At 38.0% G+C, this 18180-nt stretch overlaps 1 protein-coding gene across 9 annotated transcripts in view; it reads right to left on the bottom strand.

Moving 5' to 3' along the window:
• The window catches only part of RNF180 (ring finger protein 180), a 78629-nt gene that overhangs the window by 33746 nt on the left and 26703 nt on the right, over positions 1–18180 (bottom strand). The gene's annotated exons all lie outside the window — the stretch shown is intronic.

Here is an 18180-nt window from a genome sequence, read left to right as displayed (position 1 = left end):
GAATGGAACCTTAAAGGTCATCTAGTTCCTACCCTCCTGCCATGTGCAGGACACCTTTCTGTAAACCAGGCTGATCCAACTTGGCCTTGAACATTTCCAAAAATGGCGCATCCCTAACTTCTCTGGTCAAACCGTTCCAGTGCCTCACCACCCTCATAATAAAAAATTTTCACCTTATATCAAATCTCAACTTACTCTGTTGCAGACTGAAGTCATGTCTCCTTGTTCTGTCACTACATGCCCTTGTAAATAGTCTCTCTCCATCTTTCTTGTAGGCTCCCTTCAGGCACTGAATGGCCACAATTATGTCACCCTTACGCCTTCTCTTTTCCAATGAAAATACTCAACAAACAACAACAAACTTTGAACAAACCAAATACTCAGTCTTTCCTCATAGGAGAGGTGCTCCATTCCTCTAATTATTTCTCTGGCCCTTGTTGGACCCTGCTCCAGCAGGTCCATGTCCTTCCTGTGCTGTGACCCCAGAGCTGATGCAGCACTGCAGGTGGGGTCTCAGCAGAGCAGAGCAGAGGGGCAGAATCCCTTTGAATCTCCCTGGCCCTGCTGCCCACACTGCTCTGGATGCAGCCCAGGACATGTTTGGCTTTCTGGGCTGTGAGTGCCCATGGCTGGGTGATGTCCAGCCTCTCAGTCACCAGCACCCCCAAGTCCTTCTGGGCAGGGCTGTTCCTGATTCCTTCATGCCTCAGCTTGTACTGATATCAGGACTTGATCCAACCAGTGCACATTTCACTTGGTCTTATTAACCCTCATGAGATTCCTGTACACCCACTTTTTGAGCTTGTCTATGCTTCTCTGGATGGCATCCCATCCTTCAGGTGTGAAAATACCTTTACTGTGCCAAGAAAAGCAAAACAAAATAAAAATCTCTAAAAATAAACTGTGACTTGTTTTGCCTTTGAAAAGTTATTTGTGAAGGCCATGTTCCAGCAAGAATGAGTTCAAAACAAGCCACAACTTTATTACTAGAAAGCACAATATAAACCTTAGATTAGAAAGTCTAGGAACTCCTATCATCTTTGGTAACTGCTTGCTTTTGTCAGCACATGTGCTCCAAATTTCCTTGCACTGCTGTATTTGCAGGAAGACATAGTTGGACTTCCCAAATGGTGCTCATCCCATATGAATGTAACAATTTGTGTGCATTGCCATGTTCCGGCTTTGCTCCTGTAAGGTGACTAAACCTTACCAAGTAATCTGAATATCTGGTATTAACGGCACCCAGGGTTTTTGACTGTCATGATTTAGAAAAGGTTTTCTTCAATTTAGTGCAACCACCCAGACTCTTCAAACCACGTCCACTCAATTCGCTCCCCCTTCCCACTCTGGAGGGCTGGAGGGGAGAATTGGAGGCACAAAAGGTGAAGATCACAGATTGAGGTAAGGACAATTTACTGGGAATGGCAATGAGATAAGAATATGATCAGTAACAGCAACAATACTAAAGGCAGAAAGTATAAGAAAAAACACGGTTATTGTTCACTGTGGAAACCCCTGACATAAATACACCACTGCTCCCTCTGGCTCAGAACCAGTGCTACCTGACTGCCCCCTCCAGCTTGGAACTGATGTTATCCAACCCCTCCCTCCAGCTTAGAACCTACACCATGCTTACTCAACTGGGAGGAAGCCCTTGTCTTTGGAAGAGGCTCTCTTTTCCTGCCCCCAGCAATGACATGAGGTATTATATAACAATCCTTGAAGGGCTTAGCCATACCCCCTCCTGACTACTGCAGATGTTAACCCTATCCTGATTGGAATGAGGATATTGGCTTAAAGAAGCAACCAATCTTTTCATCTTTATCAGAGACACTCAGGAGAAATTGACTGTGCTCTGCCTCTTCTATCCATCTTCTTTGTTTCTGTCTCTGGTTTTCTCTTTCACAGTTCACAGAACCCAATATGCTCCAATAAGCAAGAGATTCACCACCAAAAACCAAGACAGGAGCATATCAAGACACTGCTGAATGTCAAAACTCTCATCCCCCTTACTCTAAATTCCCAATCCTTGCCTCCCCTGTGCAGCTGCTGTGGGAAGTGATAGAGAAGCTTTGGTGGGTGCCTGGAATCTAGCCATGGTCAATCCAACATACTATTGCATTACAGAGGCCACTTTTGACACTCATAGGCCATGACAGACCACTACTGCCTGACACTGATACTAAAAGTAAATGACAATTGTTAGTATTGTGGTTACGTCGATATGGGAAGATTACATTTATGGCTTATTACATTTATGGGTTATACTTATGGTGTGGATTGCTGTATCTCTCATTACTCCCAAAGAGTATCCCTCTTTCTGGGAGTTACTGAACTCTGCAAATAGTGAGTAAGTCCTTAACAGTATGGGTACTGTGGATTGCACTGAAAATACAGAGCAGAAGGATTTAGCCAGGATTTATCAGGATTATCAATTCTGGACAAACACTTGTCCTGTCATTCAACCTTAGCCTTTGCATTGCACTTTCCAGGGTATTATGTGGCAAGAGTGCTTGTAAATTCTGAGCTGCTGTGCCAAAAACACATTGCACTATGTCCAATCGCAAGCTCTGTACAACCATGAATGTCAGTAACTGTGTTTCTCTTACCTTAGAACTTAGTGTTCCAGTTTGATTTTCTCCACTTGACAGGGCAGCAGAAAATGTCAGTGTGTACTGAAATTTACTGCACAGGCAACTAGGATGTACTGATAAACAGGAAGCATAAGTCTGGCTGCACTGACACCCACAGAAGCTAGTCACAGACAGGAAGAGCTTGGGACCATTACTTTCAGCTCCACACTGTAGGAAAGGTTCTTAAGGCAACATTAAATACTAGAATATTACAACTATCAGTGAAACTGTTTAATTCAGACTGTCTCTACACTTACAGCACAGAAAACCCTCACCAGAACAGAATGGCAAAGGGTAACAGAACTGATTACAGTTAAGTAATTTTAGAATGAAGGAAGTTTCATAATACCATTTCTTTGGAAAGAAAGTGGAAAATAATTTGGCAGAGAAAGTGAGGAAAGTAATCTCAGGTAATTACATGACTGATGACTTCAGCAGAAATCAAGAAACACTAATACATTGTGAAGGTCCCCTCTAACGCTGCCACATGGGCTTGGCAGTGCTGAGTTAAGTGTTTGAACTTGATCTTAAAAGTCTTTTCCAACCTAAATGACTCTATGATCCTATATAATGTCAAAATAATTAAAATCTAGCACAAAAACAAAATACAGGGAACAGAAAGCTTTTGCTGACTGGTTTTGATGAGAACTGTTAGGAAGGAGAATATTGTGTCCAGAGGAGCTGACTGCAAGATAAATGTCTTTCAAATGGCAATTAAGTAACTAAGAGAGGTAGAGGCAAAACTGCTGAGGACTCAAAGGTAACAGTTGGTGCTGAGACAGGTTTGTAACGATGGTAAGATGCACCAACAGAGGTATCTCAGAACCAATTGCAACTACAAAGATCAAAATTATTCTAATGTGCAAACAAGATCTAATTAGGAGTAATTTTCTTAGTGGAAAAGATGTCTTTTCTTCAGCTTTGTGCCCCTTTTCAAAAGATCTGTTTAGGCACATGGCATTATTTAGTACTGCAAAACTAAAACCAGAGCGACTTCCTTATGCAAGAAGCTAATGCACAATAATTTAAAAATTCATTATTTTTTTGGTTTACAATTAAGTGGTGCCTATATATATATTACTACAGCCAGGGCTTTAGTGTATGAAAATTTTACAAGCATAAACCAGAATGGTTTTCTTTCAGGATTATAGTACGAACAAAACTGAGAAAGGACAAGTAAACACCAAGGACAGTGAAAGATTGTCAAATAATAAAAGAAAAGGCTTGAAAGCAAAACTATTACTCCTACAAAATGAAGGAAAGGTAAGAGCCTTTCATCTTCCCATGTTGATTGGGAACTGCTAATATGGCTTTGACAGTAATCCCTGCTATAGTGGGACATCTACAGGATGTTAACAAAAGAAAGAGAGGAACAGTGAATCAACTTCTGCTTGAGAAGACTATAAAGCATGTTAAGTAACAATTAATGCAAAACAAAGTAACAAGTAATACAGCAGTGGTTGAGAAGGGGCATGAAGCTGTAAAATATGAATACTGGAGTTTGTGAGAAGTCACTGCTACTGGACTACACGAAGGTAGTTGATTCACGAAGGTAGTTTCACATTCAGAAAGAATACATGCACCACAGGATATCTAATGCAACATGATATCTAATGTATGGTTTACCTGTAATCATGCAAAAGACCGAGACCAAGTGGTCATACACACAAGAAAAGAATTTGTATGAATGCTATCATTAAAAGGAAATTCAGAGTAAAACCTGAAGTATGATCAAAACAGTGGCAAAACCAAAGAGGGCACATATGTCATTTGATAAAGATGCCCCATTATGGAAAAAAAAAACCAAACCAACCTGCAAAACCATTTATTTTAAAATTATCTATCCAGAATGCTTTGTTAGCTCAAAAATATCCACATCTGAAAGGAATGATGACTGAGGGAAAATCAGTTATATATTTCACATTATTATCTTGCAAAGAAAACTGCCTCTAGAATGATTTGCAGGTCTTAACCAAAGTTTAAGTCTTCAATTATAATGCAGAATTGGAATAACACACCTCAGGTCTTGAAAAAGTGAGAAAGAATATTGATATTGTTTTATACAAAAACAGAACAAAAAGAAATAAATGCTTCTTGGTTGTTGCTGGACAAAAATATCAGTAGCTTCACATTGTCCCACAACAGCTTTAGAACCTCTTAGTGAATTTCAAACAAAACTGGCACAAGGGTTATTACATCAGGTACATTGCTTCCTGAAAATGTCTTAAAATTGACAGTTATATTGGGTACAGAGACTGAAATGACTGTCGTTGTTATGAGAAAATTTTTAAGTGTTCTATTGCTTCAAACAGAATTTAACTAGACTTATTTCTGTAGAATAAATTAGTGACTTTTAATGGCATTTCAAAGGTAAACTCAGATAAAAAAAGAGCATCCAATATTAAAATGCAGAAAAACCCTACCAAAAATGTTGCTAGCTGTACTAGCAGAAGTTCTTCCAAATCAGGCCATAAGGTATGCCAGGGTTTGTATGCCTTTGAACACTGTTTCCGCTGACTGGTGTAATGAATACAAAAGGACATATTTTTGGATGTTTGACAAAACTAAGCTTGAAATATAAAAATCATAATAGGGTAGACAGATCAATGCCCATGGCTTAAACATCTTTACAAATCAATAACTGAGTCTAAATTCCCTGCACTCTAAATTTCTCCCCATACAACATTTCAGAAAAGCTCAAAGGCAAGCCAAAAACTTCAAAGCAGAGCCAAGCTGCCTAAGCTGCTCTGTGGAGCCACCTATTGCCATGTTCTCCATTCAGAATCACAGAACTCACAGGATGAGTCACATTGGGAGGGATGACAGTTGTTCATTTCAACTAACCTCCTTACTCCAGCAGGGAGTAGGATTATGTCCAGACAGTTGTTGAATGTCTCCAGTGAAGGAGACTCACAACCTCTCCAGACAACCCGTTCCAGTGCTTGCTGCCCTGCACAGTGAAGAAGTTCTTCCTCATGTTCAGGTGGAACTTCTTGTGCATCAGTTCCTGGCCCTAGCTCTTGTCCCATTACTCAGCATCTCTGAGAAGAGCCTGGATCCATTCTATTGACACCCTCCTGTCAAACACCTGTGTGCATTGATAAGGCTCCCTCTCAGTCATCTCTTTGAGGCTGAACAGGGCCAGTTCTCCAACCCTTCCTTGTAAGAGAGATGCTCCAGCTCTTTAATCATCTTTGTAACCCTCTACTGGACCCACTCCAGGAGTCCCATGTCTCTCTTGTCCTGAGGAACTCAGAATTGGACACAGCACTCCAGGTGAGGCCTCACCAGGGCTGAGTGAAGGGGCTGGTTCACTTTCCATAATCTGCCGGCAATGTTTTTTCTAATGCACCCAGGATAGTCTTCTTGGGCACTGGTGGCTCATTCTGAGCCACTGCTGGCTCATTTAGACTCTTTATGCTGCATTTAGGATTGATAAATTGCTGTAGGGGAAACAACTGAAAGATATTTTGTTCATTATTTTTCTAGAGGAATTTCTTTCTAAAGCTAAGAAGCTAACAGTGCTATTTTTTATTTGCATTTTAGTTTGGTTGTATTTTATTTGTATGTATTTTTGTAGTTTTTTTGTTGGTTTGTTTTTGTTTTGTTTTGTTTTGTTTTGTTTTTTTGCAGGGGGGGAGAGGTTGTTTGGGTTTTTTTGTTTGGTTGGTTGTTTTTTTATTCAGCCTCATTTAGAAGTTGCCTTAGGCATTGGAGTTGTTTATCAAGGACAAGTACAGGTGGGATGGAGTACTGAGTGATCCAGTCTAGTGAGTGGCATCCCTGTCCATGGAAAAGGGTTGGAAGTAGATGATCTTTCAGGTCCCTTCCAACCCACAGCATGCTATGATCTTGAATGATTAAGTGCATTGTAGACCAAGGCTTCGAAGGCAACTACTGAGAGGACACATATACCAGAGTACCTTAAGAAAGAAAAGAATTCTAAAATGCCTGAAACACAGCAAGTTAACCAATTTGTCTCAATGAAATATTTTTATTTTGTCAGGATACAAAGGCTTATTTTGTTGAAGAAGTGGGAAAAAAACCTCAGAAAAAAACAAAGGGGAAGAAAATGATGTAGTAACTTTTCTTTTCATTCATATCCATACCTCACAGAAAAAAAGAATGACTATTTTAATATATTGCTGATTCTTACTGTTTTAATCAAGTTGAAAAAGGCCACATAGAACTGAATGTATCTTGTGCTAGACACTGTACATAAGTATTATGCACTCATCCCCTTTCTTTCCAAGCATCTTATATAATATACTTGAGTTTCTTATTATGATAGATTTGAAGTTATTTAAGCATTTTTTGTTATGCAATTTGGTTAATCTCTGCAGTTCCTTCTATGGAGTACCAGCCTTTAGGCTTTTGAAATACACATCTAAAGTGGCAGGTCTACTTATTACCCTTTTGGAAATTTCCCTAAAAAGAATCATATTTAAGGAACATCTGTAAACACAGCTTTTGTGAAAATATCTTGAAGATCCCTGCAACTGCTTTACAGACTTATAATAAGGTTTTATTCCCATTCAAATAATTCAGTTATAAAGAAGAATTGAGAGATGGGCCACTGGAATAAATATTACTCAAAATTTTTGTACCACAATCATATAAACACTTTAATATTTATAATCACCCTTAACTAGTATATAAGAAATTAGTGTTAGAAGCTTATCCTTGTTTTTATTTTGCATTTCATAAAACACATACATAGTTTATACAGGCATGTAAAAGACGATGTCAGCTTTATAGTTAAGTAGCAAATGAAGCTTTCCACCAGAAATAAACATCCAGGCACAGCTATTAGTGTCACTAGATCTAAGAATAAAGCAAATATTAACAATTATTCATCTTTATTGTAACCACTATTTCAAACAAAGAGAAGGAAAATCCATTCCCAGAGGCCTGCAAAAATTTCCATGAATCTCACAGAACCTTGATATGATGCCTCAATGATAGATAAAAGGATCTGTTGGCCCTTCTGGTGTGAATTCCATGAAGAAAAACCACTTTTTTTAAAACGTCTTTTCTTTTTTTACAGAGGTTGTTATATGTTTTACAAACATATTGGAACTGGAAGGTCAAATTAGAGTCCTAAAGAAGTAAACAAATTATTGTTTTTTCTTACTTAGAGCAAAACAGTTGCTATCTACACCTGAAGTCCTCCTCTTTAGTACAGTGAGTGCAACTCCTCTCTAGTAAAAACCTGTAGTTGTTCTGGTTCCTGGTAAAAAGATATAATCCTGTCAATTCACATAAACTGAGATGAAGAATCAAAAAATATTTTGGGTCTAGTTTCAATTTTTTACCTGAAAAACCAGATTTTGTTTTCTTTAAAATTTTAGCAAAAAGATTTGCAGCACTGAAATAACAGACAAGTGCTTATTTTTCAATTCTTTCTCTAGGATTTGCGTGAAAGTATACACTATTACTTTTAGGGAAAATGCTCGTAACAAAGTGTCTGTAAAAGCATATCTTGAACAGAGCTACTACATTTTGGCAGCTTTGCATAAGTATAGTACGGGAAAGAATGCATTTGAAATGCTTCTGGTCATTCAGTATAAATTTAAGGCAAATTACAGCAATGCATGACACAATCTGAGGTAACAGCATAGAACAGACAGTGAAGAATACCAATTCTTACCATTTACAAAGGTCTCTCCCCCAGCACTATAGAGCAGAAAGTGGAGTAGGCAACATGGGAAGAGTGTTGGTCAGATGCAGAGGTTCACTCCTGTTCTGAACAGTGTTTATAAACTGTTTATAACTCAATGTCCCTCCATTTGTGGAACACTGCTTTCCAAAATATTAAGATAAATGTACAGATTTTTAGTTTTGTACTAGTCTTAATGCTCCTGGCATTTGCCTGCTCCAAGGTAAGGTTCTTTCTACTCATAAAGTCTACAGCAACTACAAAGATCTGTCTGCTAGCAATTAGCACAAGATCAACATAATGAGAGTTACAAAGTTTTTGGCTGCTAGTTACAGAAGACTTCTTACCATTTGGGACAGAAAGATGAGTTTGCTGAACTGAACTCTCAGAACAAGCTTTTTCAAAAAAGTCTTCAAATGATTTACACAAATTCCTCAGTATTTATGTAGCCATTACAACCTTTCAATCATCAGCTGAGGTGGTTACATGATCATTCAAATTTTATTAATACAATAATAACATGTTTCCAACCCAGGTTGGAAGAAGTCCCAAAAAACTGGGGTAGAAATCACAAAATTCTTGCCTTTTATTCATCAGATAGAAGAGAATTTAGTCAGGATTCATAACAACTATGACCAAAGGAGGTATTTAACCCAGATAAATTAACTCTTTTTTTTTTTTTTTTTTTTTTTTTTAATTCACCAGGATGTGCATTATGGTACAACCAACTCTGACCCTTCTTTTGGACACCTGTAGTAGGTGACATTCTTCTTTTTGGGGTGGGTGACCATTGTGTGCCTCAGATTGAGCTCACTCTTCACCTCAAAATAAAGAGTTATGAATCTGCAATTATCCTCTTTCCTCAGCTGAGGTGTAGTTTGTGAGATATCACATTAAAAGAAAGATTCACTTAGTGAGATGAATTGCTTTAAAATAAGTTGCCCTAAAATTAGGAACCTACAACTATATTTAGACAATTAAAGGACTGTCCCAGTTTTCAAAGAGTTTCCTTATCTGGCTGGAGCAACTGGGTGATCATCTTCCTTAGAACAATCAGGCCACCTATTTAAAGTGTGTTGGCTAAATTATAAAAATCAATTTAAATATTTATTACTTAAATAGACTCCATCACTAAGCAGTGTTTAGAGTACAGCATTCAACTGTTCTGAAGGAAAATTAAGACAAACAAAGGGTTTCAAAAAAGAATATATATGAGAAACTTTGGTAAAGGTAATCAGATGGCATCACTGTTGCTTTTTTTTGTATCTACTAAGATGACTATGGAATAATCCCAGATTCATCAAAATCAAATATTTTAATTCACTTCTTATGCAGTTCAATATGACTTAAAAAATTCATATACAGTTTTCCCTTAAAATGCAAACAAACAAATCACCAAAATATACAAGTATCTGTTTCTACTTAGAAAAAAATAATGAAAATTACATTAGATTTTCCATTACTACAAACTTACAAGAAGTACAAATCTGTTTGGTTTCCTACAGAAGCTGTATTGCCTTTCTGGAGATTTTCTCAAAGTTGTAAACAACATTTTCAAAATTTAAAAAATTATTTAAGGTTAAGACTCTAAGAGCCAACAACAACAAGACCTTTATCTCCAATTTCATAACATAATTATCTGACTCAGTAAAACTTCCAGTTTGTAAGCCATCTGTAGTAGACATTGCAATGCTAAATTAAAACAATAAACAACCAAAATACAGAAGTGTTTCAGATGTTCTCATGCAGCAATAGAAAAAAGAATGTCCCATTTGTTTCTTCTTTTCACGCAAACTGTGGAGACTGACACTGAAATTTTATCCTGAGCTATGCAAGAAAATAATCCAGGTGGACCTGCAGTAATAAAGTGCAGCCCAAATATTTTGTTTACATTGGGGTTTTTTCCTGACAAATAATATCTATATGTTCAGTTTGATTAATCCTTGTCTCCCCAACACTTAATCTTTATAATACTTTTTCAGAAAGTTTATCAGAAATATTGTAAACTGTGGTTCTATATTGGCAGCAGTCAATAAGCAATTGGCAGCAATTTGCAATACATTCTTCCTTGTTATTTTATTTGGTCATATTCAAAGTCATCCAAATTGTGCAAAAGCTTATTTTCTTCAAATGTAACTGTTAGATGCCACAATCTGAAAGTGCTGAACATTGATGGATTCAAAGGGGTCAGCTTCAGTATTCTGGTACCTGAATAAATTAACTTTCCAGATACTTAAATTAAGCTGCTGTTATCTTTTCTATCTGATAAACAGAGCAGAAATTATTGCTAACTTTTTATTTCATAGTTCAAGTGAACAGTTTTGTACGCATGCATCTTTCTGTAATTATTAGTAATTTCATATACATGTCTATAAACACTTCATCTCATGAAGAGCAAACTACATTCCCTGAACAGTTATTGAACCACTGTCACTCTATTTTATGCAAGGCATAAATTTTCTCTGTTGTATAAGCAATATATTGCACCCTACTTCATCTTCCCCAGATATTATTTATGAACACAGTGAGGTCATTTTAGAGTGCCATCCTTTCTCACAAGCCTTCCTACAACAGCCTTGATGGGTCTGAATAATGACCTCTGAAGATTTCGATCTTTTCTCTTAGCAGCAGTTTAATAGTGCAGATTTTTCTTCTAATGAAGTATCCCACAAAATCTTTCATAAACTGATTATGAAAATCCACCCTCTCAGAAAAAAAGAAATCAGAGTGTGTAAAGATTTTCTTTGGAATTGCAGGGTGCTGAAACAGAAAAATCAAACTGAACATCTACTATTTCACATTTCTCTGCCTGGATTAAAAAAATTAGGATACAAGTACAAATGTTGTTGCAACACAACAACAGAAAACTAAATCTAAGTAGCTGCTACTTACCTTTCAACAACGTTACCACAAAATATGATTTGCTTTAGATGAAGGCAAAATTCTTGTTTGAGGGTTAAAATTTTTTAAAAAGTAGACCAGAAAAAAAACCTATAAGCATAATCATTTTCATAACCATCATCATAAGCACGGTCATCTTCTCATGTCTAAAATGCATCTGAACTTTTGTTTTTATCTTAGCACTGGTAAACCTTATCTAAAAAGCTTAAGTGCTCATGCAACAAATTGCTATCTACATTCATTAAAGTTCTCAAAATACATGGATTTACTAAAGTGAATGCACTGCCCTAATACTTCACATATTTGACCCAACTTAGATATAAGACATAATGAATACTTGGATCTGGCTATGACAGCTAACATGCAAAATAATTAATCATCAAAATACAAGGCACCTCAAAAATTTCACTGCTGACATCCTAAAAATATCTGCAAGACTGACATCAAGAAGATATAAAAGAGTTTGGAAATTTGTAGAAATACAAAGAAACTAGAACACACAGCTTACAATGTTTTCATGTGAAGAACAGTTCAACATATATACAAGAAAAAAAAGAACACCAGGAAAGGTTATTTCAGACTTATTGTTGTACATGGTGTAAAATAAACTGCAATTTATTTTTGTGGCAAAGTACTGTACTATAGTTTGATATTAGAATATCTATCCCTTTTCTGAAAAATCCAAGAGATGCCCACTACCATTAACACAGTAAGTAAAGACTGTTTCATTTTTAATTATCTATACTGACATTAAGCAAAGATACTACTTCATACTTTGCATCCAGTATAACAGTGAGGGGGGAAAATGGAATTACTATAAAAATAATCCTAGCAGACTGAGGTAGAGGACAGACCTCACCCAAGAGCCTCCCTCAAATTCCTAGGATTGTCTAGTAAGGTCTTAGAAACTTTCTGATGTTAGCTAATAATTTCCATCTCCTTAATGTGAGCAGCATGCTATGTCCTAGTTTAGTAGGACAGGAAAGTACTTTCTAATGAGGAAACATAACAGGCAAAGACAAAAGACCCAATACAGTGAAGTACACAAAGCAAACCAATGCCATTTAATTTGATTGTGCTGGGTGGGTTGCCTCCTCAATGTAAGTTTGTAGCTGACAAACTGTGAGCGTTTTTAGATGTATTATTTATGTCAGTTCTTCAGGCAAAAGCAGGTCATGTTTGGAGCAACAAAGCTCACTTTTACACTGTTCAAAAGCCTGCCAATCTTACAAAGAATAAAACTTGTTCAGCTACAAACTTTCCGTTTTATGACTTTCACAGTGCACTCCATGCAAGGGTAGCACTTAATTTTGGATCTTCAAGGACACAAGCTAAAGCCTTTAAGCAGAAGATGTAACATAAAGCCTTTGTGAAGGGTACAACCAGCACAAATTCTTAAAGTGCATGACAAATTCAAATCTAGCACCTAACATTCTGTTGCTAAAAAGAAGTTCCAGTACTCAGATAAACCTTCAAAAGTATTAAAATTTAACTGATGGAGACAACCTGAAAGAAAAACTCAGTGATGCGAGCTCTATCCTGCTTAAGCCTGAGTGCAGTCTTAGTTCTGAAGTCCATCAATGTCAACTTCAGTCATTTAACCATGATCATTTAGTGGATACATGGTGTATGAAATAGACTCGGGAACTGGAGAGGCTCTTGGGAAGAAAATGCAGAGAAAAGCTGGAAGCTGTGTCAAAAAACTAACCAAATGAAGAAATAAAAAAATTTCCTCATACATAGTATAAAGACATATGGCATAGATATATGTCTGTGCTTTGTATTTGTGGCCAAAACAGTGCTGATAGCACACCTGTGTTTTGGCTATTGCTTCATTCCTTGGAATGCTTCCTTTCCTGTTTCGAACAGGCTGAGGGCTTGAGGTTGGGAGTTGATAGAGAATCAAGACACGTGACCCATACCACCACGTGTCATGCTCAGCAATACATGCTCAGGGAGATGAGGAGGAAGGGGTGAATGTTTGTGGTTATATTTCTCTGTGCAAGCAACCATTGCATGCGCTGAATCCCTGATTCCTGGGAAGAAGTCGGACATCTAACTGCTGATAGAAAGGAGTGAATAAAATCCTCTTTTTGCTCTGCTTGCACACAGAGCTTTTACCTTGCCTGTTAAATTGTCACTATCTTGATCTCTGAGTGTTGTCACCGTCCTTCCATTTGCTCCCACAAGAATGGACCCCCTATTTGCCTTTGCAAGGGAGATGAGCGAGCAAGGGGCTGGGTGGGTGGGTATTTGGCTGCTGGCTGGGGTCAGCATATCACAGCCCTGAAGGAACGGAGCAGATATTACTAAGTGTTTAATTATTCTTCCAAAGACTGTATCTTGACAGGAATAAAGAGGCACACATAAATAATTTTATTTAAAAAAACCCAAAAAAATCTCCCCCAAAACAACAAACCAACCAACCAAACCAAACCAAAACAAACCCCTCACTTGTTATAAATAAATGCATTTCCCAACCTTTCCCCAGAAAGAAACAGAAAAGGTGTCTTCCTGGGAAATCTCAGGGAAGTGCTTAAACAATAACTTAACAAAAGCTTTGACATCCCGTTTGGAAAAGGAAACGTTCCCCAACACTAAGACAGATTGAACTTGTAGATAGAACTCCTTCTGGGCAAGGGAAAGGTGTCCCCCCCATTGCCCCAACTGCTTTCCCCCCACGAGGCGAAAGAAAAAACTGAAACAAACGAGCCCAAGCAGGGTACCGTTCCCTGACACTCAGGTCGCTTACTGAATCACAAAGGCTTGGGCAAAAGGAAAAGCACCTCGTGGGGCTGGTTGTCTCCTGCCGATCCTCCTGGTCTGCCGAAGCTCTGCTGGAACTGCAAGCAGGTCTTCTGCGGCGAATTCCAGTCAGTTGCCGGCAGGCCAGGCAGAACAGTCCTCACACAATAAAGGCGCAGCTCTCCCTGGAGCTGAGTCCGAACGGTGCTTGTTTCTAGGTGCAGCAACTCACGAAGCTGCTGCGCCGAGGAGTCACTCTTGGGGAACTGGACAACTGCTCAGGTCCCTGTTCGGGCACCAACTGTGGGAACCCCTGGGCAGATGCTGTTGGGGCAAGTGCCTTCCCAAGAGCAATCCCCTCCCGGTCCGGATGACCGATTCCCTCAGCTCACCTCGCACTCAGGCCCGGATGTAGTAATTCACGAATGACCATAGATAGAAGGAGGACTCTTCGCTTGGTGAATCCAGCTGGGTTTATTTAGGGAAGGTCTGAGGGTCCGAAGAGGGTAGAAGGGAGCAGGAACAGGCAGGGACACAACCTCAGCTGAAGGAAACCAGTGGCAAAAGAGCCAAGAAAAAGGGAGGGGTCAGGGTATATAAGTGGGGGAAGGTAGGAGGGGCCAGGATACAAACTGTCCAATGGGAGAGGGAGTTAGGGGAGGGATTGAAAGGGAGCAACATGGGTCATACCACTGGGAGTATAGAGGGAGTGGTTTTTCCAGAAGGACCAATGGGGGAACAGGAAACACAGAACCTTCTAGAAACTGATGACGAACAGCAACAGATTGACAGTGGTACATTTACATTAGCAAACAAGGGAGCGTAGGAAGTTGCACCACTTTCTTGCCCTAACTTACACAACAGTGTCTTCCCATGGCATCCCACCTCTGTCTTTGCCAGGGCCGTCTCCCACAGCTGTACACATAGTAAAAATGGTCATATGGCTATCTGATATAGTTCCTTGTTCTAGAGCTGCAATTCTTTCAAGAATTCAAGGGTTAACGATTCTTAGAAGAACTATGACTCATTTCAGTTAAAAATTACAATTTTTACAAGGCATAAAAATCAAGGAAAAATCCTCAGAGAACACAGGCTCTCCAGGTTGGAGTATAGCTGTTTTAACTTCAGTTTTCAGTATAGCAAAACAAATGTATGTTACCATCACAAACTATCCTTATAGAGAGCTACTGTCTACACTCCTAGACAGTTAAGTGTGAATTTGTTTTACCTAATTGACAACGGTTATTTGCCAATTGAAGGTTATTTGCAAATTGAAGCTTTAAATAAAATTGCTTATTACAAAGATAATTGCAACAGTAACCCAGCAAACAATGAATCTCTTGGAACTTAAAATCTATTACCTGAATCAGAGCCTCTTAAACACTTCTGATAATATTATTTTTAGTTTTAGATTATATTGGTTTTGAGCATACTCATTTATGAATATCAAAATTAAATATTCACTTACAACTTTTAAATACAGATAACAGCTCTGTGAAAGCATATATTGTAATTTGTAGCATAATCAAAAACTATTTTACGTGTAAAATGAAACTAAATTACTAACTAAATTAATTAACTGCTCCACATTACCACAATCAATACAGCATCATTACTGCATCTGAGAAAAATACTACATAAATTTACGATCTTCCAAATTGGAGATGATTTGTGGTTTGCACCAGGCATATAGTTATATACATACATATATACAAAAGAAAATTTTCACAATTGGGTAAGATGATCATTCAATGTTTGGGTTTTTTTATCATTTTCATCTCTTGAAATACCCCAGGATTCCTAGTGCTCTGATGAAGTCCCTACACTGTACTCAGTAGTCTCAAAGAGAATACTGCCTGCAAAATGCTACATGCTTAGCTTTTCATCAGTTCAAACTTATATTTGAATTAGCATTCCCTGGTCTTCCAGCCTCACCATAACATGTCATTGTTCTCACACCATTCTCTAAAAACTTTCTCCAGCTGTAATCTCACTGAACTAACTATTGGTCTTCAGAGCAGAGCCACTAAGTTGATCAGAGGGCTGGAGAACCTCTCCTTTGAGGAGAGTCTCAGACAGCTGGAGTTGTTCAGTCTGGAGAAGGCTCCAGGGAGACCTCATAGCACCTTCCAGCACCTGAAGGGACCTACAAGAAAGATGTGGAAGGACTTACTGTGACAGGATGAGGAGGAATGGCTATAAAACAAAAGAGGGTCGATTTAAATCAGATATTTGGCAGAAATAGTTTACTGTGGGGGAAGTGAGGCACTGGCACAGGTTGCCCAGAAAAGCTGTAGCTGTCCCATCCCTGGAAGTGTTCAAGGCCAAGTTGGATAAGGTTCTGAGCAACTTGGTCTAATGGAAAGTGCCCTGCCAATGGCAGTGGGATTGGAAATATATGGCTTTTAAGGTCTTTTCTAAACCAAACCATTCTGATTCTATGGTTTCCAGAACACACTCTCTTTTTCAGAGAATATTTCAATTTTCCAAAATTCTGACATGACACTAAAAATTTTCTACAGAGATGAAAGTAAAATGCGACTGATTCTTAAGACTTGAAGTTCTCTGAAAAATGGCTGGGCAATTTTTCTGCTATCAAATGTTAAAAATACAGTCAGTTCTTTAATTTCAGTTCAGTTCTAAAAATGCTTTAGAGAGTAGTTAATTCTGTAGTTAATACGCTTATGATGTACAATCATGTCCACTCAAACCAAATTTAGTACAAAGCAAGGAACCAAAAACAGGAGTGAAAAACTGTCTTTCCTAGAATAAACTGAGGACTAAGTTCAGTCTTAGGGTTCAGACTTTGGTTATCCAACACTATCAGCATGAAGGTCACCCAGGCACAACTGCTAGTTAGGGTGCTCCTTTTCATTGCTCTTGCATCATTAAGTTTAAATTAAAATTTATTTCCTCCAAATATTTTAGTATTTTAGGAAACACTGGATTCACCAGATACACAGTTTGTATTGTACTTTTGCTGTGTTACCATACCCATTTTTTAACCCAAAAATATGCTCATTGCCTTGTGGAAAGAGAGCAATTGCATGACTAGATGAGCAGGCTGTTCTTAGTGCCTAAGAAGTGCTCTCTAAAGCACTTAGTTATCTCTAAAGCGATAACTGTTAAATAGTTTTCATTACAGAAGTAGAACAGACAGCTGGAACTGGGGGTTCAGATATGTCCTTTCATACATGAGAAAAATAAATACTTGTATGAATATATTTTGAACATTTTTAAAAATTTTTAAATAATATTTTAGACTCTGTTGCAGAAAAAGCAGTCCTTCTCAACACTACCCCCACCCAGTAATCCCTATCATTTCTACAGCAGTATAGAAATGCTATAGAGGCAAAAGACAAACTTCCTGACCATGCAGCAAAGCAATGTATTGCTGTATATGTGCCATATGATTTAAGCATAGATTGTTAAATACATTAAATATGTGAGGCTAGAAAATCTCAAAAGCAGATACAAAAGTCTGTCTTCAAAATTTAGAGAGACAGAAGCTGGATCAGTTTCATATTCACATTATAAAGTCAGGATTTCAATACACAATTATAATACTCTAGCCCCCAACTTAATTCTGCTCACAGCAAATCAGCTCTGGATAATGTCTCATATACTTCCACAGAGAATAATTACATTTTTATAGCCATCATAAGAAACATCCAGCAAGTGAAGATGATTTGTTGATACGAAATAGTATGACTCCAAACAACCAAGACTTTAACACAAGAACTTTTCCTATCAAGATTGTGAGACTATGGAACAAATTAGCAGCAAAAATAAAAAGTATAAGCCATATTTTTGTGTTCTAGCTTAGCTGATCTAACAGCTAACATTTGTTTACCTCCAATCACACCGTTCCAACTATATTATTATTCTGGCTACAGCAAACTAGTAAACCCAACAGGACCTGATCTGGCAGAAAAAGCAATAGAGAAATATTTAGTTTTAGTTTTTTTCCTTTCTGAACCAGGGCAACATGGGTCAGATGAGACAAGAGAAGAAGCCAGTTCTGGTCAGAATTGTATGGGGGTTCCTTTTCATCCACTTTAACATGAAACCGCCACCTACGCTGCCTACTCACACTATCATTCAAACTAAAAAAGCAATCAGATACTGGTGTATTTTGGCACTGCCATGTGGTCCTGATTGTGTTGGTATTTTGAACAAAGAACTGTGCAAGTTTCCCATAATATAATGCATAAACTAAATTGCAATAGCATATCAGCAGGA

This window comes from Motacilla alba, chromosome Z (assembly GCF_015832195.1).
Source record: "Motacilla alba alba isolate MOTALB_02 chromosome Z, Motacilla_alba_V1.0_pri, whole genome shotgun sequence".
NCBI classification, from domain to species: Eukaryota; Metazoa; Chordata; class Aves; order Passeriformes; family Motacillidae; genus Motacilla; species Motacilla alba.
The sequence above is the reverse complement of the archived record's forward strand: the minus strand, read 5'-3'. Positions and strand labels throughout refer to the sequence as shown.